The sequence below is a fragment of the Amblyomma americanum genome, chromosome 2, assembly GCF_052857255.1.
Source record: "Amblyomma americanum isolate KBUSLIRL-KWMA chromosome 2, ASM5285725v1, whole genome shotgun sequence".
NCBI lineage: Eukaryota > Metazoa > Arthropoda > Arachnida > Ixodida > Ixodidae > Amblyomma > Amblyomma americanum.
Genome location: NC_135498.1, coordinates 198,674,244 through 198,699,120, shown reverse-complemented (window position 1 = coordinate 198,699,120; position 24,877 = coordinate 198,674,244). Strand labels below are relative to the sequence as shown.

The 24,877-nt window shown below is 47.1% G+C and overlaps 1 pseudogene; it reads left to right on the top strand.

The window, feature by feature from the left end:
• LOC144120323 (uncharacterized) overlaps positions 1-24,877 on the top strand; it is a 31,442-nt pseudogene that overhangs the window by 5,446 nt on the left and 1,119 nt on the right.

Sequence of the window (24,877 nt, the reverse complement as noted above, 5' to 3'; positions counted from 1 at the left end):
AGAACACAAGTCTGCGTGAATAACAGAAACTGCAGCACCCGTGTCAATCAATGCCTCTATCTGTAAACCTTCAACCCACACTGAAACCATTTTAGACGGGCGCTCCGGAGGTATTTGTCGGTGTCCGAAGCATGCAGCTTTCCCTTCAAAAACGGCAGCAGCTAGTTTTCCGAGTGCAGGTCAGGCGCCGCAGAAGCCGGCCGAAGCGGAGAAGAGCAGCGGAACGGCGAAGGGGATCGAGCTCTGGTGGGCCGATAACCACGAGGGCGAGCAGAGGTGGGGGGAGGTGAAGAAGAACGTCCCAAAGAATCAGGGAAGGCATGGCGTTGAGAGGGCGCACGAGTAGAGTAGTCGCTTTCAAAGGCCCCATACCCGCGACGTTCGTCTTGAAGGCGCCGGCGGCAGAAGCGGGAAATATGGCCCCGGAAGCCGCAATAATAACAAATCGGGCGGCTGGGGCGCCAGAGCGAGGAGAACGCTGGCGTTGAGGCTTGATGTGCTAAAGGGGTGACATGGTCGCGGGGCGGCGCTGGCGTTGGAGGCGGACCAAAGACAGGTGGCATGGCAGCGACCTGAGCGTACGTGGGTGGAGGGCGAATAGCAGGGGTGTCTGATGCCAGAGAGCAGGCTACTGAGGCAAACTGTTCTTTGATGATGCTGCGAAGGACAGCACAAGTAGAGGACGGAACAGAAGGCGCAGGTACGGTGAGGCACGGAGAACCGTGAGCGAGAAGCTCCTCACGAATGAGGGCACGCAGGTCGGAGTCGGCCGGCAAAAAGGAGGCAGCCGGGTCAGGTTGTAAACGGATAGATTGCAGCTGATCGAGGCGTTGACAGGTCGCGATGACATCATCGACGGTAGTAGGGTTTTGGACGGCAAGGGCATTGAACGCCAGAGAGCCGATACCCTTCAGGACGTGGCGAACACAGTCAGCCTCGGTCATGGTGTCATTGACACGGCGGCAGAGAGCAAGTACATCCTCAATATAGGAAGTGTTCGACTCGGCAGGGCGCTGGATGCGGTCAGCAAGCTTCTTAGCGACTTCAGATCGAACAGCCGGAGAGCCAAAAATCTGTCGCAACTGCTGCTTGAAACTTGTCCAGTCGGGAATATCCGTTTCATGATTTAAGAACCATGTCCATGCAACGTCAGTTAAATAAAAGGACACATTCATGAGTTTAAGGGAATCGTCCCAGCGGTCGAACGAACTAACGCAGTCGTAGTGGTCAAGCCAGTCATCCACGTCGTCGCCGCGGCGTCGTCGCCGCGGCAAACATCTGGGGGTCGCGTTGACGGCTGCTCACGGTCAAAGTTACGGGGGCAGCAGAGGGCGAGCGGGAGGAACCCGGGCCGTCGGCGTTCTCCTCTTGAGGCATGACGGCGAGAGTACACAAGCGAGGACCGGGACGCAGCTCCAGCGTGAAGCGGGGCAGGAGGATACGGGGGATCCAAGGAGCCCCTCCACCACGTGTAAGGGAAGACTTCAAGGGAGACGTTTATTCCAGCCCGCTGGCAAAGACGTGCTCCCAGCAAAAAGCACTAAGCGATGACGATGGGAATGTACAGTGCATGAAAAGAGGATGAAGTCGCAGCCAGAGAGGCGACGACGAAGCGCATAAAGTGCTCACAATATATATATATATATTATATATATATATATATATATATATATATATATATATATATATATATATATATATATATATATATATATATATATATATATTATTTATATTTATATATATATATTTATATATATATATATATATATATATATATATATATATATATATATATATATATTATATATATATATATATATATATATATATATATATATATATATATATATATATTTATTTATATTTATATATATATATTTATATATATATATATATATATATATATATATATATATATATATATATATATATATATATATATATATATATTATATATTATATATAAGTTAAGGGAAATGAGGGGCTCGTTTGACAAATACATGAAGGCAGCCAACAGTCACCGAAACCAAGGTGGTTTGGGGAATTTTTTTAATTTATAGTGCGGATTAGTGGGAGAAAAATACTTCAATTAAGCTTTGATTTAAAAAAACTACTCATAAAGCAGCAGAAAAAACAACCATGCCGCCGGTGGGATCCGAACCCACGACCTCCGAATATCGCGTCCGGTGCTCTTACCAACTGAGCTACGGCGACGGCTGTCCAATCTGCTGCTCTCGTGGGTATTTATGTTTATTGCGTGTAAGCGAACCTTGAGAGTGTTCACCAGCGCCACCCTCGTCAATAGCGGCGGACGTAGCACGTCCTGTATTACCGCGAGTGTGACGTGGAACGTCATCTAACGGCGAGGGCGGACACTGTGCTAGAGCCCTCTTATGCTACCTATGGCATCAAGAATGCCAGAACCGAGACCCTCGTTAAGCTATTAGCAGACAAATTAAGGGATATGAGTGGCTCGTTTGACAAATACACGAAGGAAGCCAACAGTCACAGAAACCAACGTGCTTTGGTGAATTTTTTTAATTTATAGTGCGGATTAGTGAGAGAAAAATACTTCAATTAAGCTTTGATTTAAAGAAAACTACTTATAAAGCAGCAGAAAAAACAACCATGCCTCCGGTGGGATCCGAAACCACAAGCTCCGAATATCGCGTCCTGTGCTCTTACCAACTGAGCTACGGCGACGGCTGTCCAATCTGCTGCTCTCGTGGGTATTTATATTTATTGCGTGTAAGCGAACCTTGAGAGTGTTCGCCAGCGCCACCCTCGTCCATAGCGGCGGACGTAGCACGTCCTGTATTACTGCGAGTGTGACGTGGAACGTCATCTAACGGCGAGGGCGGACACTGTGCTAGAGCCCTCTTATGCTACCTATGGCATCAAGACTGCCAGAACCGAGACCCTCGTTAAGCTATTCCACGTTCCACGTCACACTCGCGGTAATACATGACGTGCTACGTCCGCCGCTTTGGACGAGGGTGGCGCTGGTGAACACTCTCAAGGTTCGCTTACAAGCAATAAACATAAATACCCACGAGAGCAGCAGATTGGAGAGCCGTCGCTGTAGCTCAGTTGGTAAGAGCACCAGACGCGATATTCGGAGGTCGTGGGTTCGAATTCCACCGGCGGCATGGTTGTTTTTTCTGCTGCTTTATAAGTAGTTTTCTTTAAATCAAAGCTTAATTGAAGTATTTTTCTCCCACTAATCCGCACTATAAATTAAAAACAAATTCCCCAAAGCACCTTGGTTTCGGTGACTGTCGGCTTCCTTCATGTATATGTCAAACGAGCCCATCATTTCCCTCAACTTGTATGCCAATAGCTTAACGAGGGTCTCGGTTCTGGCAGTCTTGATGCCATAGGTAACATAAGAGGGCTCTAGCACAGTGTCCGCCCTCGCCGTTAGATGACGTTCCACGTCACGCTCGCGGTAATACAGGACGTGCTACGTCCGCCGCTATGGACGAGGGTGGCTCTGGTGAACACTCTCAAGGTTCGCTTACACGCAATAAACATAAATACCCACTAGAGCAGCAGATTGGACAGCCCTCGCCGTAGCTCTGTTGGTAAGAGCACCGGACGCGATATTCGGAGGTCGTGGGTTCGGATCCCACCGGCGGCATGGTTGCTTTTCTGCTCCTTTATAAGTAGTTTTCTTTAAATAAAAGCTTAATTGAAGTATTTTTCTCCCACTAATCTGCACTATAAATTAAAAAAAATTCCCCAAAGCACCTTGGTTTCGGTGACTGTTGGCTTCCTTATTATATATATATATATATATATATATATATATATATATATATATATATATATATATATATATATATATATACATACATAGTCGGGTGTGGATCAGTTGGATTCGGTTGAACATAAACGGATTAGAGTTCATACACGACGGGAAAAGCAACTGCGGTCTTTATTCTAACGATTCGACCAGGTTCTGGCCTCCTTCAGAGTGATAGGGTACAGGTGAAAGACACAGCTTTTAGAAGTACACGTACGTGGTGAGGGAAACATTCCGGTCGGCGGAACGCAGCGGAAAACATCTCAGTTTGAGTCGGCAGTGAAAGAAAAAGAGTTAGCACAGTCAAAATGATTAAAACATCGTGAATGATCACTGCAGTCACATAATTGCGAAAGAATTGGTTTTGTACTAAAATGCAAACAGAAAATGCGAACAAGAGAAAAAATTCAAATAGGTGAGAACACTGATGATTACCATTGCTGATTTAACAATGTCTCATGTGAAAGCCAATGGGGTATGCTGCTGAGATGTCATGTCAAATCAGCGATAGGCATTATACTGTAGAAGAAAAGATTGCTCAAAACAATGGGAAAGAAGACAAAAATCGTCAACGTAAATGAAACATGGGATGCCACTATAAAGTAATGCGGTTATCACGCGAGGCAAGTCAGCTTCCCTGCATTTTCGGTTTGGTTTATGGTTTATGGTTTATGAGAGTTTAACGTCCCAAAGGGACTCAGGCTATGAGAGACGCCGTAGGGAAGGGCTCCGGAAATTTCGACCACGTGGGGTTCTCTAACAGGCACTGACATCGCAAATCACACGGGCCTCTAGGATTTCGCCTCCATCAAAATTCAACCGCCGCGGCCGGGATCGAGCCCGGTACTTTCGGGCCAGCAGCCGAGCGCCATTACCGCTCAGCGACCGCGGCGGGCCCCAACATTTTCATTGGCAGAGGCAGTATTGAACTTGCGTATAAGGTACGATTCACGAACTTCGCGTTCATGGTGGGTCTTGAAGCCTGATTCCAGGAAAGTTAATTGAATTTGTTTTTTAAAGGGTGCTTAGTATCGGTCACGTGCTTACAAATAAGATTAGGTGCAAATTCTTGCAATGAGCTTATGATTATTAAAAAGATGTCTGAACGGTGTTTCTGCTTGGCCAATATACTCAATTTTAGACTGAACATTCAAGCATGTAGATTGCGTTGCTTGTATCGCATGAGTAGTTGCCTCAGATTTTCACAACAAAGTCTGATGCTGTGCTGGTATCCATTACGGATGTCGTCATCTGCGCGCAGACTTTGCAACGCGATTTTATAGCCATAGCTACACTACGCCAGCCACCTCGCGACGTCAGCGTGGCTGCTCTGCACATGCGCGGAGTGACGTCATATCCCGCAGGTAGTGTGTGCGTCGCATGCCTCACCGCTGCGCCGACGGCTGAGCAGACGCCGCCCGACTCGTCAGTTGTGCGCACACGCAGAGTGACGTCAGAGCACGCAGCTAGTGTGTGCGCCACGCGCCTTCATTACGCTAGCATTTCAAGCCTTCAGCGAGGCGGCGCCGTGGCCACCATGGTAGCTGCCGGCAAAACCGAGTGGGGAGGAGGGGAGAGAGTGAATCCCTGTCCAGGGACGAAGATGAATGATTGATTGATGGATGAATGGATGGATACGGCTGAACCTTTAAATCGGGCGTTGGCTCAAGCCACCTAGCCATTACTTGTGAAATTTTACTCTTGTCTTGATTTTAGCCACCAATTAGATAACCTTCGCTTGGTTACTTCTACCCGCTTGAAATCTACTTTCCCTTCAGTGTCCTTAAACCCCATTGCCTTGGATAAATCAGCAACGTTGCTTTCCACAGGAGGGTGAAGCCGTTCACAGAAAATTATCATGTGTTCAGCCGTGTCCTCCTCCTTTCCGCACGCAACGCACAACGTGCCTATCTCGTGGTACCTGACTCTATATGTCTTAGTCCGCAAAACTCCCGTCGTGGTCTCAAATCACACAGAGCTTCCCTTACAATTATATATTTTTTTCTTTGGCAATTTCCTGCTTAAAGATTCTGTATGTTCCCAGTGCCGATTTGGTCAGCATGGCTCTTTTCCATATATCTCTCTAGGTTTATTTAACCTTTTTCTAAACCGATAATTGCTGATTTGTCACTGCTGTCGAGATATTAGCTTGTCAATTTTCTATTTCGCTTTCTTCATTTCGTGCCAACATTCCTTATATATAAGTATCTGAAATCTTTCCCAGCCCGCTGCTTTTCCCTCATTTTTCTCAATCACTCCTTAAATGCTACCTTACTGCTAGCTTCCCTGCTCTCGAACGACGCCCATTCCATATCACCCTGTACCCCCTGATTTGGTGTATTGCAATGTGTTCCTAAAGCTAGCCTCCTTACGCCACGTTGTTTAATTTCTAACTTTGCCTGAACATCTGGTCTCATGCACAAGACCGCATTACTGAAAGTCAAGATAGGAACCACCACCCCTTTCCAGATCCCTCTTACCACTTCATACCTATTGTAATTCCACAGCGGCCTATTTTTCTGACAGCTGCATTCCTACCAGCTTTCTTCATCACATAATTTTCATGCTCTGTCAGATACTTAGCACCGTTATTTATCCACACTCAAAAATACTTGTACTCATCCGCTACTTCTAGCGGGATCTCATGTATTCTATGCTCGCCGCCCCTCATAATTAAATATCATGACTGCAGATTTCTCCTTATTAAACTTTAAACCTAGTCTATCTCCCTCTGTACCATATACGTCTATCAACATGTGTAAATCTTCCTTCTTGTCACCCATTAGCACTCTATCATCGACACATATTAGTACCGGTAAAGACTGTTTAATTCATTCTCCTTGCTTGAAAAAAGAAAGGAAGCCTAGTCCGCTCCTCTCAAGCTTGGTGCCTTCCACATCCAATGTGCCCAGTATGTTCCACAGATACTCTTGAATAACGTTGTCGTAGGCTCCCTTAATATCCAGAAATGCTAGCCATAGTAGCCTGTGTTCCTTTTCAGCAATCTCTATACACTGCGTCAATGAAAACTGATTCTCCTCCAACCTCCTTTGTTTCTGAAACACATTTTGTAGCTCTCCTAGCCCCCCCTCGTTCTCCACCCAAGCATGTCATCTGTCCTCTATAATCTGCATCACCACCCTTTAAACCACAGATGTCACTGTTATGGGACAATAGTTCCTTATGTCAGCTTTGTCCCCTTTCCCTTATGTATCATGTTCAATCTACTTAATCGCCATTCATCAGGGACTTTCCCTTCCACTATAATTTTATTCACTACCTGTAATACTTCCTCCTCCCTTAACTGTGCTATTTCCTCCCATTGCAGTCCTTTCCTGCCGCCTTTTATGTTAATGAAACCTATATCTTAATTAACTTGGCCCTGGCGCTAGTGTCTATTTATCCTCCTATGGTTCCATCGTCCCGTTGATCTTGCTTCTTTCTTCTCTACACTGGTTACCTCAGAGTTCATAGTCCCCCCAAAAAAGCTGTTGCTTGGCGACCTATCCTACTGCCCACCCTCTTGCCAGTGGCACCACCGTAATGAATGCTATGCTGTCCAAAAGGGTGGGGCCTGACCTCGTACACTTCCCTATTAACTTCCATTACCCCGTATCTTAGACGTCGATTCATTAATCTAATTACACGGTTAGCCTCAACGACACTCCTTTCACTTTCGCTAGGCCGCCTCTGTACCTCTGGCATTGTGGATATGTTAGCACGCACACTCTCAGAGGCCTCTCTAAGCCTACGCATCCCCACTTCTAACTTCTCGAGATTCTGGCTCCTCTCCTTCAGCACATCGTTGAGATTAGCATGGATAACGACAAGGTGTTCGCCGTCCATGTGGCCCCCACCACCTCCTGGGCTTTGGCCATCGCATCTACCATGCACTTCCCTGACTGGGCCTCCACCTGCCCCTGCCTGTCCGCTTTTCTTTTCGTCAAAACGACTCCCTCAACCCTCCCTACGTTCGAGTCGCCGACTACCAAAACCCTCCTGCGCTCTAACCGTTCGCTTACTAACTGCGACGGTTGCCCTCCGGATCGAACCAGCTGTCTCTCCCGCCGCCGTAGGCTACTGTCACGATTCTCCGTGCTCATTTTTACCTCTCTCTTTTCCCCACTCAAAGCCTGCTGCGCTACAGCACTGTAGGATCGACGAGCCTCGTCCCCCACCTGATACTGCTCCGAACCGGGGTTCCCTGCCGGCCGCGACCTGAGCGCTTCTACCTGCCCTTCTATGTGGGCCTGCTTTTCCCGCTCCTCTTTCAGGTCGCCCACAATTCGCTCCAACAGGTCGGGATTAGCTCTCTCCCTCTTAAGCGACCCGGCGACCTGAGTTTCTAGCTTAATCAGTTCCTCTCGTTCCACATTCACGTCCCAGTTTAGTTCCTTAATCCTAGCTGCCGATTCCCCTTTCAACGTCTGAACGGCCTCCTCAAAACGCTTACATATCTTGCACGCTAAGCTAGCCCTATCTGTCTTGGCTAAGCTCCTGAACTTGGTCTCGGTAAAGAGCACCAACGGTCGCACTCCTGGCACTGCGCTAACTCCCCGTCCCCGTCCACCTTGATTTTCCTAGCTTGCCGACCCATCGTCCGGCCTACTACGCAAAGTAAAAGCTCGCCAAAATTCCTATACAAATAACTTACAAAAAACGCAACGTAAAAGTCCGCGAAAGTTCCTACAGAAAAACCTTCGGGACTACGCAGCGCAAAAGCCCGCCAAAATTCCTGCACCAAAAACCTTTAGCACTACGCAAAGTAAAAGCCTGACTAAATTCCTACACAAAAACCGTCGGCACACACACTTCCACTAGCCTTCCTACCCTTGACTCGGTTTAAAACCACCGCCCGACAGCATGTGCAAGCGCAACCACCAGAAAAGCACTTAGCGTCGGACGCAGTCGCTGGAGCTCCAAAAAAAAGCGTCCTCCTCCGACGGCGTCACGAGCCAAAAGCCAAAATGAACGCTCACCCAGCGAAACGCAGCAGCGAAAGACTGACTTTACAGTTCGACTGACCGAGTTCCACTCGGCCATCTGTAGCTATCGCGCCACTCCAGGTTTAACCAGAGCTAAACCAGAGCCATTTGTTTTGCATGAGTGACAGAAGAATGGCGCACTTGTGCTTCATTTGAAAGAAGTGCGGATGTCATTGATGTTCTTGCCACGGCGGTAGACAACACGGGTTGCTTGCTGAAAAATGCGGTTGAGTCGATGACATTGCATGAGGATGACATGGTGTTTTTTTCGAAATGCCCGCGTCGTTTTGAAGCAATGCTAGGTGTGTGAGTGCCAGGTTGATTTGTGATTGACTAGATGATTGGCTATCTCCTTTGTGGAGTGCCTCGCGGCCAAGAAGGCCTGCGCTTTCTACAGCATCGTTTATTAGTCGCGCTGGCTGTTTTCGCTTAATCAGGGCATCTCGGAGGTTGCCATAGATTTTTTCGAAGTGGCGCTCGTCAGAACATATCCTTTTAACGCAACATTTATCGGTATATATAAACGTTTGAATCGGACGACTTTCCCAGACGAGATGCTAGTATTCGAGTGATTAAAATAGCCGCTTTCGAAATGCACGTATGGAGGTCTGTCACTAAATTACGGGTATAAATCCGTGATAAGTTTGCCATTCTTAATTGATACTGCCAGATCTAGAAAACTAATTGTGGTGGGCGAGTAAGAATGAGAAAATGTAACGACTCAAGAGCGTCATTAAAACTAGAGATGAACTAGAGAAGTTCTGCTTCACCACGTTACCAAATGATAAAAATGTCGTCAATGAATCTCATAGAATAGAATAGTTTTAATCGGTGTGTAGCGAGACATTTCTCTTAAAATGAACTCATAAATATGTAGACATACGTAGGAGCAATTCGTTGTTGGGATTCAGGTAGCGTGACTGGGCCGGAGAAGAGACGTGGACGATCGGAGGAAGAAAACTTGGAAATCTTTATACAAAGACTATTTACATACTGTACAGGTGAGACCAACTGAAAGTGCTTCTCAGTAAAGAGAGCTTCTTAGCAGTCGGGAGTCTCTCCCAGCAAAGGGTATCTTTCAAGAGGGGGGCTCTCCTCTGGTACCAAACCAGCAGTTCGTTACTCTTCGTATTCCCCAGATCCCTAGCTGGGGAATACAGTTCGAAGAATGATGTCCAATCAAACGATGGCACTGATGGTACCACTCATGGCAGGGCGGTCCTGATGTTCTCTCGCAGCTCGGTCGCTGGAAAGGGAACAGGACCCGGTCACGTTGTCGTCCATACGGCCTCCAGTTGGGCGCGCACGCAGGTCCGGACTGCGCCCATGTGGAACAGGAAGGCGGCTGCGTGACACAGGAATGCGGGCTGTCACCCAGCAGGGGTTGAAAGATCTTGTACTTCGTGCTCCGATGACCGGAACGTGGAACCTCTTTCGAAAGTGCAGCTCGGGCAATTGTTCAACCCCAGCGTGACTGATGAGGACAACACTCCGTTCGTCGACCCGATGGCAAGTTCGAACACCACGTGGGGATGCTATTATCGTCGCTGCTTCCGACATTCGTGCAGCCACGTTTCTTCCAGAGGGCTCATTCACCTTCGCGGTGGTTTTCAGGGAATCCTCCCCGTATCCAAATTCGCCGAACTAAACAGCAGCAAGAGAGCGCGAGCACAACAGCATCCCCACCGCCAGATATTGCGCCCAGAAGATGAACTGCTCGCACATAGCTTGGCTCGCTGGGCGTGCCAGGAACCAGAGGCTCACTGGGAGTCTTCGGATGACCTTCAGAGGCGAAGCTCGGCATCGCCTCTCCTCGTCAGATGGCCGTTTCGGAAAATTCTCTGCAATGCTAGCCAAAAGGGATGACAGACGCCAATCCGCCCCTGACAAAAGCAAGCGCCCTCAGTACCCACTCATAGCGCCAGACCAAAACTCTGGGCCAAAACTGCACTTAGCTAAAAAACTTCAACAAACACTTGAATAGATCAAATGTTTTGCCTGGATGAACACATGGTGTCTCTGGACAAGGAGTTTAGACATGGCACCTGTCCAAGGCGTGTGCTCCCTCTCGAGGTGCACTTGGAAGGAAAAAAATTCTCTAAATGAAATCTGGTTGGTGCTTAGAGGGCACGCGGTACGAGAATAGGTGACTGGTCTTGGCCGACGTGGCGTTCAATTTTGCCCGCCCCAGTACTTCAGAGGCAAGGCACGTTACACCAGTAGCTCTCTCTTATCCTTGGCCGAAAGACGGAAACCTACTCCTAGGTATGTTACCTGATTATGAACAACATTACTGCAAAGAAAGTGGGTGATATACGCTCTCCATTAGGAAGAGAATATGAAATAAATCCCCAAAATTAATAATTTGGGGGACATCCTGTTTTGGTAAAATCTTTACCAACTAAAAGGCTCGGCTTAGCCCTTCGGCATTTGTGTGGAGCTTGCCTTTCTTGTAGCGAACCTCGATGCTCTTGTTCTGGAGTGCTGGGCTACACCTCAGTAGACGACCATTTTTGGGCGACATATTTTGCAGCCATGTAAAAAGGCAATGGTTCGTTTCTACTGTGAAACGGGACCCGGAGATGTAGCATGCCAGTTTTTCAATAGCCCAAACGAGGCATGTGCATTCTTTTTGAGACGTGCTATACGCCTCTTCCCGCGTGCTGAGCTTGCGGCTCAAGGAAAGGACAGGCCGTGTGTGCCGGCCATCGCTTTCCTGGCAAAGAATAGCGCTTAAACCGCGGTCGCTGGCATCACATTGTATGATAAAGGGTTTCGAGAAATCTGGCGCTGCCAGTATTGGGCGCTCGCTTAGGGCCGTTTTCAGACTCTGAATTGCCTTCTCTTTCTTTTGGTCTCAAGAAAGATTGGTAGGCTCACTTTTTCTCAGCGCGTCGGTCAGGTGGCTGGCTAAATCAGAGTAGTCCTTTACATGATGTTGATGATATCCTGCTAGGCCAAGGAAAGCTGAGTTCAGATTTTGTGGTTGGGCTACGGTACTCCACCACGGCAGGCACTTTAAGTTCTGCAGGTGTGCGTTGGCCTCGTCCAACCACGTGTCCAAGATAGTCCACTTCCACGCACTCCAGGTGGCATTTACCCACCGTTACCCTTAAATCAGCCTCAAGCAGTCGGCTCAACACAATACGCAGGTGTTCAATGTGCTCCTCCCAGTTTTGTGAGAAAACGACCACGTCGTCAAGGTAGGGGAGAGCGAAATCTGCAAGTCCCCGCCGCACATTGTCCATTAACTTTGAGAAACAGAACGGAGCATTTTTCAAGCCGAAGCTCAACATTACAGTGCGAAACGTGCCCGCGGTGGACACGAATGTTGCGCACCTGCTGGCGCGCTCAGTGAGTGGCAGCTGCCAGTAACCACAAACTAAATCCAGTGTGGATATATATCCCGATTTAGCGACTATTTCAACCCTCTCCTCGATGTGCGGAATGTGGTGGGTCTGCTTCACTGTGATTGAATTCAGTCTCCGGTAGTCCACGCAAGGTCTCGGATCCATGCCTGGAGCCTCTACGATAATGATTTTTGACGTATAGTAACTTTCGCAGGGCACTATGACGCCAAGTTCGCACATACGGCGGATCTCCGTCTCAATGATTTCCTTTTCTCTTGGAGAGACACGGTATGGTTTGCTCCTGATCGTCTTTCGCTGGACCGCTGAATGTCGTGTTTTCGTGAGGGTTGTTTTTCCTGGGTTGTTTGAAAACACCGCCTCAAAGTCGCGGATGACATTTTTCATGTCTCCTCGTTGACTTTCCGTCAAACGTGGCTCTCTGTCGATTGAATTTAGCAGCTCATTCGCTGCTTGCTCGTCCTCATGTGGGAAATTAGTTATGTCTGAGGTCTCTTCCTCTTTCATGGCATGTTAACCATGGCCTGACGCTGCACATAAGGCTTCATCAGATTACTGTGGATTATCCGATTGTGTTTGTTCTAAAATTTTACCTCATAGTTGGTGTCCGAAAGCTTCGACACCACCTCAGCTGGCTCTTCCCTTTGGCCTAATCTTGTTCCCTTTTGACGGACGCAGCAACATCAACTGGTCGCCAGATTGAATGGTGCGCTTGAGCGCAGATTTGTCTTAGTACACTTTCGACAGTGACTGCGCTGCTCTGACATTTGCTTCCACGAGGTCTCTGGTTTTCGCAAGTCTTTCCGGTAGCTTTAGAACGTATTCCACAACACAGGGATCCTCTCCCTAACCCTCCCTTGACTCCCTCAGCATACGCAACGGGGTCCTCAAGTCACGCCCGTAGACTAGCTCAGCGGGGCTAAATGCTGTGCTTTCGTGGAGGACGGATCTCATTGCAAAGAGTGCTGCTGGAATGCAGCCTTTCCAATCTCCCTCATGGTCAAAACACAGAGACCTAAGTATCCGCTTTAGCTCTGAGTGCATGCACTCGACTGGATTTGACTGAGGGTGGTGAATGAAACTGCGGATTATTTTAATCCCACACCGTTCAAAGAAGGTTGCTGTCAAGCCGCTTGTGAATACGCTCTCTTAGCGCTTCGTATTTCTGCAGGGAGCCCCACGCGAGAGAAAATTGACAAAAGGGCGTCTACAACACATGCTGAACTTAACTCCTTCAAGGAAATGGCCTCGGGAATTTTGGCTGCCACGCACAGTGAGGTCAGAATGTAGCGACAACCAGAGTTGGACGCTGGCAGCGGGCCGACAGTATCTATTACAAGACGCCTAAAGGGCTCTGTAATGATGGGAGCTAGTGTCATGGGCGCTTCCTATTTATCCGTCGACTTGATGACCCGCTGGCCGGTGTCGCAAGATCTAACAAGCTGTTCCACATCATTCGAGTAGCCAGACCAGTAATATTCGAGGGCTAATTTAGCTTCTGGTTTCTTTATTCACAGGTGGCCCGCCCATGCACTTCCGTGTTCGAGCTCTAGAAGCCGCCGCCAGTACTTCTCAGGCACCAGGAGTTGCTCATTTGCGCGTCCCTTTGAGTCGCAGTATGTCCGGTACTGAAGGCCTGATTTTTCATGAAAGCTGATGCTCTTTCTCGCGCCTCCCTCTCTCACATTATTGCTTAGAGCTGTTAACGATGGGTCGCTTTTCTGCTGTGCAATGAGTGATTTACTATCAAACTTAGTCAACTCCTCCCAGCAAGTCGAAGCAGGTGTTAATATCGAACCTTTCGCGTTGGTTCCTGTTGCCCCATTTTATAAGGAATCGGCAGTTCCTTGGATTTCATTAGCTACCGCTGGTTCGTGAAAACCTTCATGGTCATGCTTATGCGGTTTAGATTGACCAGCTTTCCTGCAAGAATCGGCCAGCTGGTCGGGAGAATGGTTCGGTACCTGCTGATTTATCGGAGCGCAGTCGAGTTTCTTTGTGAGCTCTCGCGCTCGAGAACGTGTTATCAGCATGCAAGCCAAGCCCGATGTGAAAGAGAGGCCTTTCTCTTTCAGCAGCTGTTCGGATTTCTTCAAAAACAGGTAGGGCAAGTGTGTCGGCAAGTTTGCGCTAACTGCCACTTCTGTGTCTAGCCTGCCAAAAGTCCCATCTAGAGTCACCTTCGCTATAGGAAAGCATGCACTCTGTTCTTCGGCGAACTGCTTTATCCAGGCTCATTCGCCGGTGTAGTCCGTGAAGGAAACACAGGACGGGTGAGCAACATCCATGGTAGCCACTGAATATCGCACGGCTCTGAATTTCTTGCCATTTATCACCTCGTCCCGCATGTATGGCTCCAGCAATTCAACTTTTTCCTCCAACTTTCGCATTCACGCGTACACCATCTTTTGCTGTCTGCCGTTCAATGAAATGTGGCCTACTTGTTGGTGGCACCCTTCGGTCGGGGATTCTCTTTAAATAGGTTTCTCCCTGTCCTAACCTGTTATCGTACCCTGCCTTGCTTCGGATTTTTGGGCGAACGTAATACTTGTCTGCGAGCTGCGCCGCTTTGTCTAGGTCTTTATCTGTTAGTCTATCTTGCAGCCATATCAACAGATCTTCTGGGATCGCGCTATAGTACTGCTCTAGTGAGATGCATTCCAGTACAAGACCCATCGGTATTATAAACTAAGGAACCTATTGCCTCAACAATTAAAAAAAAAAGCTGTATTAAAGTCTAGTGCATTCACGCCTTCAATACTGCTTATCCGTTTGGGGAACGACGACAAAAACAAATATAGATAAGTTATTTGTTTTACAGAAACGCATATTACGCATTATTGAGAATGCACCTTACATGAGTCATTCCACTCCGCTTTTCAAGAGGAACAATATATTAACAATCGGAAACCTCATTAACAGGAAAACAGCAATTACAATATTCCACGCAATCAAGCTTAATGTAAGAGAAATTTTTCAAAAATACCTCCCGAATGAACACCAATATGACACAAGGTACACAGCTTACAATAAGGGTAAAATAAGAACTAATTACGGCATGCAAAAGCAATCATTTGTTATACCAGATTTTTAAATCGCCACCCTGCCTTTACGACGTTAGAAAATCAATAATTTTCGTTAGCAGTCTTCAGAGAAAGGTTGAATGCTTATTTTTTGTCACTTCAGGAGAAATTTGACTTCCTATTTATGTCCGGTTGCTTTGAATGCCTGCTGTATATATATATTTTTTCTTAACCCTCCAAGGCCACTTTTTGTAAATGCCCGTATTATCTTTACCATTGTTCTCTGCTCTTTAGTGCATGTAACAGATTATTTTTCTCTTCACACTCTATGCTGAGGTGTGTGTATTGAGAGGCTGACACTCGTCAGGCTTCCGTGCCTTTGTGTCAGCTTCTTAGAGAGATGTGTACTTTTTTTCTTGTATCTGTCTGCCTGAAATAAACATTCATTCATTCATTCATTCATTCATTCATTCATTCATTCATTCATTCACTCATTCATTCATACCTTGTCATGACTTCCGTGCACCGCAGCGATCTTAAGCCACTCGTTTAAGTTGAATTTAAGCCGGTACGCGAAGTCCGTATGCGACTCTCAGCCTTCCTTTACCTGCCTGAATCGCTGCCTAAAGCTTCAGCAGACAGCCGGTACTTTCTAAGCAGTGCGCTCTTTATTTTCTCGTAGTTATCACACTCTTCCCATGAGAGGCGAGCCACCACTTCGGCCGCCTTGCACGGAGTGAGAGGAAGTACGTTAAAAGAGTAGAAAACTGAGCTAGTTGGTTCATTCTTCTTGGTGGGAACAGCCGAAAAAAACCAAAACGCAGACACAGAAAGGAACACACAAAACGTAGACGATTCTGATGTGATGGCACAATTGTTGCGGATCCAAAAGATGCGGGTAACACAAAGAAAGGCTCAGAGTGCTAGAGATGAACGTTAAAAGAGTAGAAAACGGAGCTAGTTCAGCCTCGTCTACGTTCTGTGTGTTCCTTTCTGTGTCTGCGTTTTGGTTTTTTTTCGGCTGTTCCCACCAAGAAGAGAGGAAGTAACTTCTCCGACCAAGCGCTCTTGTCGATGTGCACTTTTCCGCATGAACGTTCGCAATTTACCAAGAAGAGTGCAATGTCGCCTCCCAAGCGGTACGATGAGACGAGATCCTGCAATTTCTGCCTCCCTTGCTCCTCCATCGAAGTTACAGGGCTAAGACGCGCCATATTCCCTCGGTTCGACGCGATTTCGAGCTCCTTCATTTTTCGAGCACCTTCTCTCGCTTTTTCATCTCCCTCACGGACCTCCCGTGTCTCTTGATCCAAACGAAGCCCTTTTTTTTCTTTCTGCTCGAACGACACCCGTCTGTCCTGAGCCAACCGAAGCTCTTCTTTTTCTTTCTGCTCGCACAACTTCCGTCTTTTATACTCTGCTTTGCGTCCAACAATCGCTTCCCAAGCCTCGGCGACCTCCTCAACAGTGACCTCCTCCTGCGGCATAACCTCGCAATATTTCTTTTTTTCTTTTCGCAGGACGTAGCGAAATCCCCAGCTCCTGGCAAATTTCGAGCAGCTCCTGCACGTTTAGCTTCTCCCTCGTGAGTTCCACTATGCGTTAGCAAGTCCACTAAAACAAAAGCGCTAGCTTGAAGTGAACAGAACAATTTCCCTAAATCAATTTCTCAGACAACAGGAATCCGCACCTAGCATCTGCCTGTGCTAGTACGGTCTGGCGAAATGAACGGAACACATTGGGCTCTCACCCTGCCAAGGTATAGCTGACGCCCGTCAGTCCCGTGGCTGCCGAGGTCCGTTGGAGCCGGTAACTTCACGAAGACGTCCCACAGCTGCCATCCAGTTGTTGGGATTCAGGTAGCTTGACTGGCCCAGTGAAGAGACAAGGACGATCGGAGCAAGAAAACTAGGAACACTTTATACAAAGACTATTTACTTACTGAACAGGTTAGAGCGACTGAGAGTGCTTCTCAGCAAAGAGAGCTTCTTAGCAGTCAGAAATCTCTCCCAGCAAAGGGTATCTCTCAAGACGGGGGCTCTCTTCTGGTACCAAACCAGCAGCTCGTTAAATAGTCTTCGTATTCCCCAGATCCCTAGCTGGGGAACGCAGTTCGAAGAATGATGTCCAATCAAACGATGACACTGATGGTACCACCCACGGCAGGGCGGTCCTGATGTTCTCTCGCAGCTGGGTGGATAGAAAGGGAACAGGACCCGGTCACGTTGTCGTCCACACGGCCTCCAGGTGGGCGCGCACGTGGGTCTGGACTGCGCCCATGTGGAACCGGAGGGCGCCTGTGTGACACAGGAATGTGCGCTGTCTCCCAGCAGGGGTTGAAAGATCTTGTACTTCGTCGTCTGATGACCGGAACGCGGAACATCTGTCGAAGGTGCAGGTCCTTGGCAATTGTTCAATCCCAGCGTGACTGAAGAGGACAACACTCCGTTCGTCGTCCCGATGGCATGTTCGAACACGTGGGGTGCTATTATCGTCGCTGCTTCCGACATTCCTGCAGCTACGTTTCTTCGAGAGGGCTCATTCACCATGGCGGTGGTTTTCAGGGAATCTTTTCATGTCCAAATTCGCCGAACTCAACAGCATTAAGGGAGCGCGAGCACAACACTGTGTACCCATCGATGTGCTGTCTATCTGAACAGTGTCTGCGATCAAATTTGAACTTTTTGAGTTTGAGTATTATTTTAAGTGAAGAGCAAACTAGGCATAGGTAAAAACCAGATGTATGCATTAAGAGACAAGCAGGGCAATGTCATTAGCAATATGGATAAGATAGTTAACGTAGCCGAAGAGTTCTACACAGACCTGTACAGTAGCCAATGTAATCAGAGCGTTAATGAGAAAGACAACAGTGCACAGCAATGCGTTATTCCGCCAGTAACGAAAGATGAAGTAAAGAAAGCCTTAGAAGCAATGAAAAGGGGAAAAGCAGTTGGGGAGGATCAGGTATCAGCAGATCTGTTGAAGGAAGGAAGGGACATCGTGCTAGAAAAACTAGCCACCCTGTATACGCAATGCCTTATGACCTCGACTGTACCAGAAGCTTGGAAGAATGCAAACATTATCTTAATTCATAAGAAGGGAGACGCCAAGGACTTGCAAAATTACAGGCCGATCAGATTACTATCCGTTGCCTACATAGTATTTGCTAAGGTAATCGCTAATAGAGTCCGGGCAACGTTAGACTTTAATCAACCAAATGATCAGGCAGGCTTTCGTAAAGGATATTCCACAATAGATCATATTCACACTATCACTCAGGTGATAGAGAAATGCGCAGAATATAACCAACCTTCATATATAGCTTTCATTGATTACGAGAAAGCATTCGACTCAGTGGAAACCTCAGCAGTGATACAGGCATTGCGTAATCAGGGGGTAGAAGAACCTTACGTCAAAATACTGGAAGATATATATATAGCAACTGCACAGCTACTATAGTCCTCCATAAAGTCAGCAATAAGATTCCAATAAGGAAGGGCGTCAGGCAAGGAGACACGATTTCGCCAATGCTGTTCACCGCGTGTTTACAGGAGTTATTTCGAGGCCTGAATTGGGAACAGTTGGGAATAAGAATAAATGGAGAATACCTTAATAATCTGCGATTTGCTGAGTCATTCAGGAGGTGAACTGCATATCATGATCAATGAGTTAGACATACAGAGCAGATCGATGGGTCTAAAAGTTAACATGCAGAAAACCAAGGTAATGTTCAACAGCCTAGCAAGGGAAAAACAGTTCACAATTGGCAGCGAGAGCCTAGAAATTGTGACGGAATACGTCTACTTAGGCCAGGTAGTGACAGCTGATCCGGATCATGAGAGGGAGGTAACTAGAAGGATAAGAATGGGGTGGAGCGCATATGGCAAATTCTCGCAGATCATGAGTGGCAGTTTACCAATTTCCCTGAAGAGGAAAGTGTACAACAGCATAATCTTAGCGGTACTCACCTACGGGGCAGAAACGTGGAGGCTAACGAAAAGAGTTCAGCTTAAGTTAAGGACAACGCAGCGAGCCATGGAAAGAAAAATGGTAGGTGTAACGTTAAGAGATCGCAAGCGGGCAGAGTGGGTGAGGGAACAAACACGGGTTAATGACATCCTAGTCGAAATCAAGAGAAAGAAATGGGCTTGGGCAGGGCATGTAATGCGAAGGCAAGATAACCGCTGGTTCTTAAGGGTAACGGAGCGGATTTCAAGAAAAAGTAAGCGTAGCAGGGGGCGGCAGAAGGTTACGTGGGCGGATGAGATTAAGAAGTTTGCAGGCAAAGGGTGGATGCAGCTGGCAAAGGATAGGGTTAATTGGAGAGACATGGGAGAGGCCTTTGCCCTGCAGTGGGTGTAGTAAGGCTGATGATGATGATGGTGATGATGATTTTCTAAAGTATAGCAAGCTTAGTGCCATCAACATTAGAACTTAAGTTTTGCTTCTAAAGAACTGCACACCAGACCGGATGCCATCGGAGTGAGTAATGTTGGTATAAAGCGACGCAACATCAAGGGTTACAAGGAAGGCATCATGAGGGATGTTGAGTTCGGCTATGTCTGATAGGAAGTGTGTTGTGTCCATGATAAAGGACTGAAATATAGCAGGAATTTTATTGATGCGGGTGTCAACGTAGCTTGACAGCCATTCAATTAGGATTCCTATTCTGGATATGAGTGGTGTGCCCTGGTTGCTAGCTTTGTGAATTTCGGGCAGTAAGTAAAATCTGCCTCAGGGAGGGCTGAGTGAAATTATTGAATTGACGGTGCTTTTATCTAGTTTGTTACCCGGAACGAGATTGAATAGTGCCTCTTCTAAAAAATTTTAAACTTGGCAGCTGGATCGCCGTCTAGGAGACGGTAAAACGAGCTATCCGTAAGCTGCCTTTCGGCTTCAGCGACATAATCACTTTTGTTCATCATCACGATGACACCACCTTTGTCTGCCGGCTTATAACAATCTCAGTTTGAGACGCTAGTTTTTTTTATTGCTGCGATTTCTTTTCCGGATATATCGCGGCGAAAGTTGTTTGTAAATGTATGCTTCCAGTACATTTTTTCTACTGTTTTAATGTAGATGTCGAGGCAGTTTTGTCTCTGTTTGAGGAGTTCAGTGATTTTGCGACGGCAACATTTCATCACGTTTGGAATCTTGTAGTCAGTCATGGAAGTAATTCTTAAGTCTAATATTACAGGCAAGATTTCTAAGCATTTAAACAATGAAAACTCATTGAACCCACTGGACGCGGGGCAGAAATTAGACCATGTGACAGGGCACTCTGGTCGTCATGAGTCAAGGTGAAGTTTGAAAGATTGATAACTGAGTTCTGCAACTGGGATGGCAGTGGCAGCGGTGGCTAGCAATACGCGGACCGAAATATTTTGTTGCGAGAAAGATTTTTGGACTTGATGCGTTTATCTCTGCCGAAGTTTTGTCTTTTAACACATAAAGGACAGAGGGTTCTTCGGAGGACAGATAAGGGTGGTTCAGCAACTGCTTTTGTAGCGATAGCTACACAACGCAAGCCACTTCGAGAGGTTAGCGTGGCTGCGCGCTGAGATGTGGTACCACTACTCTACCAGCTGTGCGCATGTGCGCAGTTACGTCATAGCCCGCATCTGGTGTGTGCTCCGCGCGCCTACATTACGTTAGCATTTCTAGCCTACAGCGTGGCAGCTGCCGACGGCGCGGTGCGCCAATGAATCAGAGGGGGGGAAGAGAGTGAATCCACGTCCAGGGAAGAAGATGAAGAAGGAACGCCCAGTGAAACGCAGCGGCGAAAGACTGACTTTGCAACTCGACTGAGCGAGTTCCACTCGGGCAGATGTAGCTATCGCGTATCTCCAGGTTAACCAGAGCTACACCACGGCTATTTTTTCTGTATTTGTCATCGACTTTAGGGCGGATTGGTGGTGGTACAAACACGCGTAAATTCCAAAGCAGCCGGTACTGGAATGCTTTCCCACTTTGAAATGCATTTTTACACCGTTTTGACGTTGCTGGTTTGAAATTAACGCGCAGACCACGGGGAGCAGTGGAGGATGCTATGTAACTTTTTTAGAATTAGCATGAAGTTTCGAAAGAATGCGTTTTTCAACAACTTTTCTAATGCGTAGAAATTTATCAGAGAATATGAGGCGAGAACTGGTGTCAGGATGAAAATTTCTTAATTAACATGTAGTTTTCTTTAATGTGTTCGGGCGTTTGTTTAGAAGGTTGTAGTTGTCTTTGGCCGAGTCGTGGTCGACTAGATTTGCAGCGGATGTAATATCGGTTCTGGAAGCTTTTCCTCTAGAAGTTGATATTACAATCCCCCGAGTGGTGCGATACTGAAGGTGGGAACACTGCGTAGTACAGTCCCGAGAGCAAGGATGTCGTGGTATGGAAACACTAGCGCCGTAGTCCCGAAAACCGGAGCTTTTGGCGTAGACAGCTCGAGGGTTTGAAGCATGAGGGCCTCGAGCTGATATGCTGGTGGCAGGACTGGCGCAACCGGAACTTACTGTAGCAGGGCGGAGTCGGTGTGACACGAGGAGGCAGCGCAGGATTGGCGTCTTTAGCGGGACTGTCGGAAGCAGAAGCTTCGTGAGCAGGAGAGCCCGAAGCGGTAACGTCAGGAGTGGTAGTGTCGAGAGCGGGAGCGTCATAGGCAAGAGCATCGGTAGCTGGAGCAGGAGCAGCGTCGTCAGGACCACCGTCGGCAGGACAAGCTTAGGAAGAAGCAGCGCCGGAAGAAGCAGAGTCAGGAGGAGCAGCGTTGTGAGGAAGGACGTCGGCGACAGAAGTGCCAAGTGCTCCGGGAAGGGGACACCAGGAGGTAGGTTGTCGAGAACGGGTGCGGAAGGGATTTGAGCATCGCGCGCACGAGGGCCAGACGAAAGACCACCAATAGCAGGGTTGTCGGCAGCAATGGTGTTGACAGCACGAGCGTTAACAGCAGTCACGCGTGAGGCTGAATCCGGGGAGCCGGACACGCCAGAGTCGTGAGTGGGAGCATTTGGTGCGCACTCCCTCTAGGAGGGCGCTCCCAGATCCGATGCGCCTTTTGGTCAAAATTGTTTAATTCTACTCGTGATCAGGGCGGTGGCGCTACAGTTTCGATGGAAGCCATTGGCAGTGCGGGCGCGTGCCAGTGAAAGCCACTCAAAGCCATGGTACACATAACACACGAGCTTGGATCGCCTGCAGAAGGTTCGCAATAGACTGTTCATGATGAAATTCTCTCGATTGCACCGACGAAGTTTCCTTTCTCTTTGCTTTCGACGATTTGGTGTTCTAGGAAAAATTAGGCTTGCGTATGCGCGAGTAATATCGCGTCGGGACGTTGCAATATGATCCAGTAATTTGCAGTACCTTTCAAACGCAGACCGACCTGAGCAGGAAGTTAGATCGTTGGTTCCAACATGTGGCAAATTGGTTGAAGTTGTTGAAGGTACGATGTTGAGGAGCAGGAACGCATTTCGTAATGAAGGCACCGCATTTCGTAATGAATGCGGGAGCATCCGGTCGGGAGGGATCAAAGTGCTGGTAGACGTGTTTGGTTATGGAATCACCCAGCACGACAGCCGATACGTCAGCACGTGGGTGCTTCAAGAGTACGTCTTTCGCCATGGCCATGCCGCAATCCATTGTCTTTGCATAAGCAGGGGGTGCAGATCGGATGGATCCGGTAGAAAATAAATGATATAGAGTTGACACATGGCGGAAAAACCAACGGCCTTTTTTCTAACGTTTCGCCCAGGGTCTGGCCTTCGTCAGAGTGATATGGTACAGGCGAAAGACACAGCTTTTATAAGTGCATGTACGTGGGGAGGTAAACATTTCGTTTGGCGGATCGCAGCGGTAAACACCTCTGTGTGAGCCGGCGGTGAAAGAAAAAGTAGTAAGCGCAGTCAAACATGATTAAGGAATCCTGAAGGATCACTGCAATCACATCAGTGCGAAAGAATTGGTTATGTGCTCAAATGCAACCAAAAAAGGCGAGCAAGAAAAAATCACATAGATGAGAACACAAATGAATACCATTGTTCATTAAACAACGTCTCATGTGAAAGGAAAGTCTATGGGCTATGGTGCTGAGATGTGATGTCAGTACAGCGATAGGTATCATCATCATCAGCCTGACTACACCTACACTGCAGGGCATGTCAGGCTGCTGATGATGACAATACCTATTGCTGAAATTGCATCACATCTCATCACCATACCCCATAGCCTTCCACACGAGACGTCAGCAACGATAGCGCAAAACATTGGGAAAAAGGACAAAAATAATGAGCGTAATTGAAACACGGCATGACACTATAAAGTAATTCGGTTATGACGCAAGGCGAGTCAGCTTCCTAACATTTTCATTCAGACCGCAAGAGACAGCATTGAGCTCGTGTATAAGGAATGATTCACGAACTTTGCGTTCATGGTGGGTCTTGAAGCCTGATTACTGTGCAGTTGAATTTTTTTCAGAATGGTGCTTAGTATCGTTCACGTGTTTATCAATCGGAAGATTGTACACTATCTTGCAATGAGCTTTAAAATAGTAAAAAGATGCTACACGATGCTTTATTCATTTTTAACTGTGATTACTAACACGTTTTCTTTCACTGCCGACTTACACTGAAGTCTTTGCAGCAGCGATCCGCCAACCGGAATGTTTCCCTCACCACGTGCGTGTACTTATATAAGCTGTCTTTCGCCTGCACCATATTACTCTGAAGAATGCAAGACCCTGGTGAAGAGGTTATAATAAGGACCTTTGCTTTTTACACCGTGTGTCAACTGTATTCCGTTTATGTTCTACCGGATCCATCCCTTCCTTCTGCAATATATATATATATATTAGCAGACAAGGTAAACGAAATTAGGGGCTCGTTTGACAATCATATGAAGGGAGCCAACAGTCACCGAAACCATGGTGCACAGGCTAATTTTTCTACTGTTTTCTTTACTTCTTTTTTGGCTTTCAATTAATCTGTTGCTTGACGAAAGCTAATTATAAAGCAGCAGAAAAAACAACCATGCCACCGGTGGAATCCGAACCCACGACCTCCGAATATCGCGTCCGGTCCTCTACCAACTGAGCTACGGCGACGCTTCTCAAGTCTTCTGCTCTCGTGGGTATTTATGTTTATTGCTTGTAAGCGAACCTTGATGGTGTTCACTAGCGCGACCCTCGTCCATAGCGACGAACGTAGCACGTCCTGTATTATCGCGAATGTGACGTAGAACGTCATTTAATGGTGAGGGCGGAAGCTGTCAGACCCTCGTTAAGCAATTAGCAGTCAACGTAAACGAAATGAGGGGCTCGTTTGACAAACATATGAAGGAAGCCAACAGTCACCGAAAAAATGGTGCACAGGGAAAGGTTTCTATAGTTTTCTTTAATTTAGTAGTGCTTTCGATTAATCTGCTGCTTAAACAAAAATAATTTTAAAGCAGCAGAAAAAACAACCATGCCGCCGGTGGGATCCGAACTCACGACCTCCGAATATTGGTCCGTCGCCGTAGCTCTGTTCGTAGAGCACCGTACGCGATATTCGGCTTATTATATATATATATATATATATATATATATATATATATATATATATATATATATATATATATATATATATATATATATATATATATATATATATATATATTGTAATATATTCATACGTGCCACTGTGGAAGAAGAAAAAGCGCCTGCAT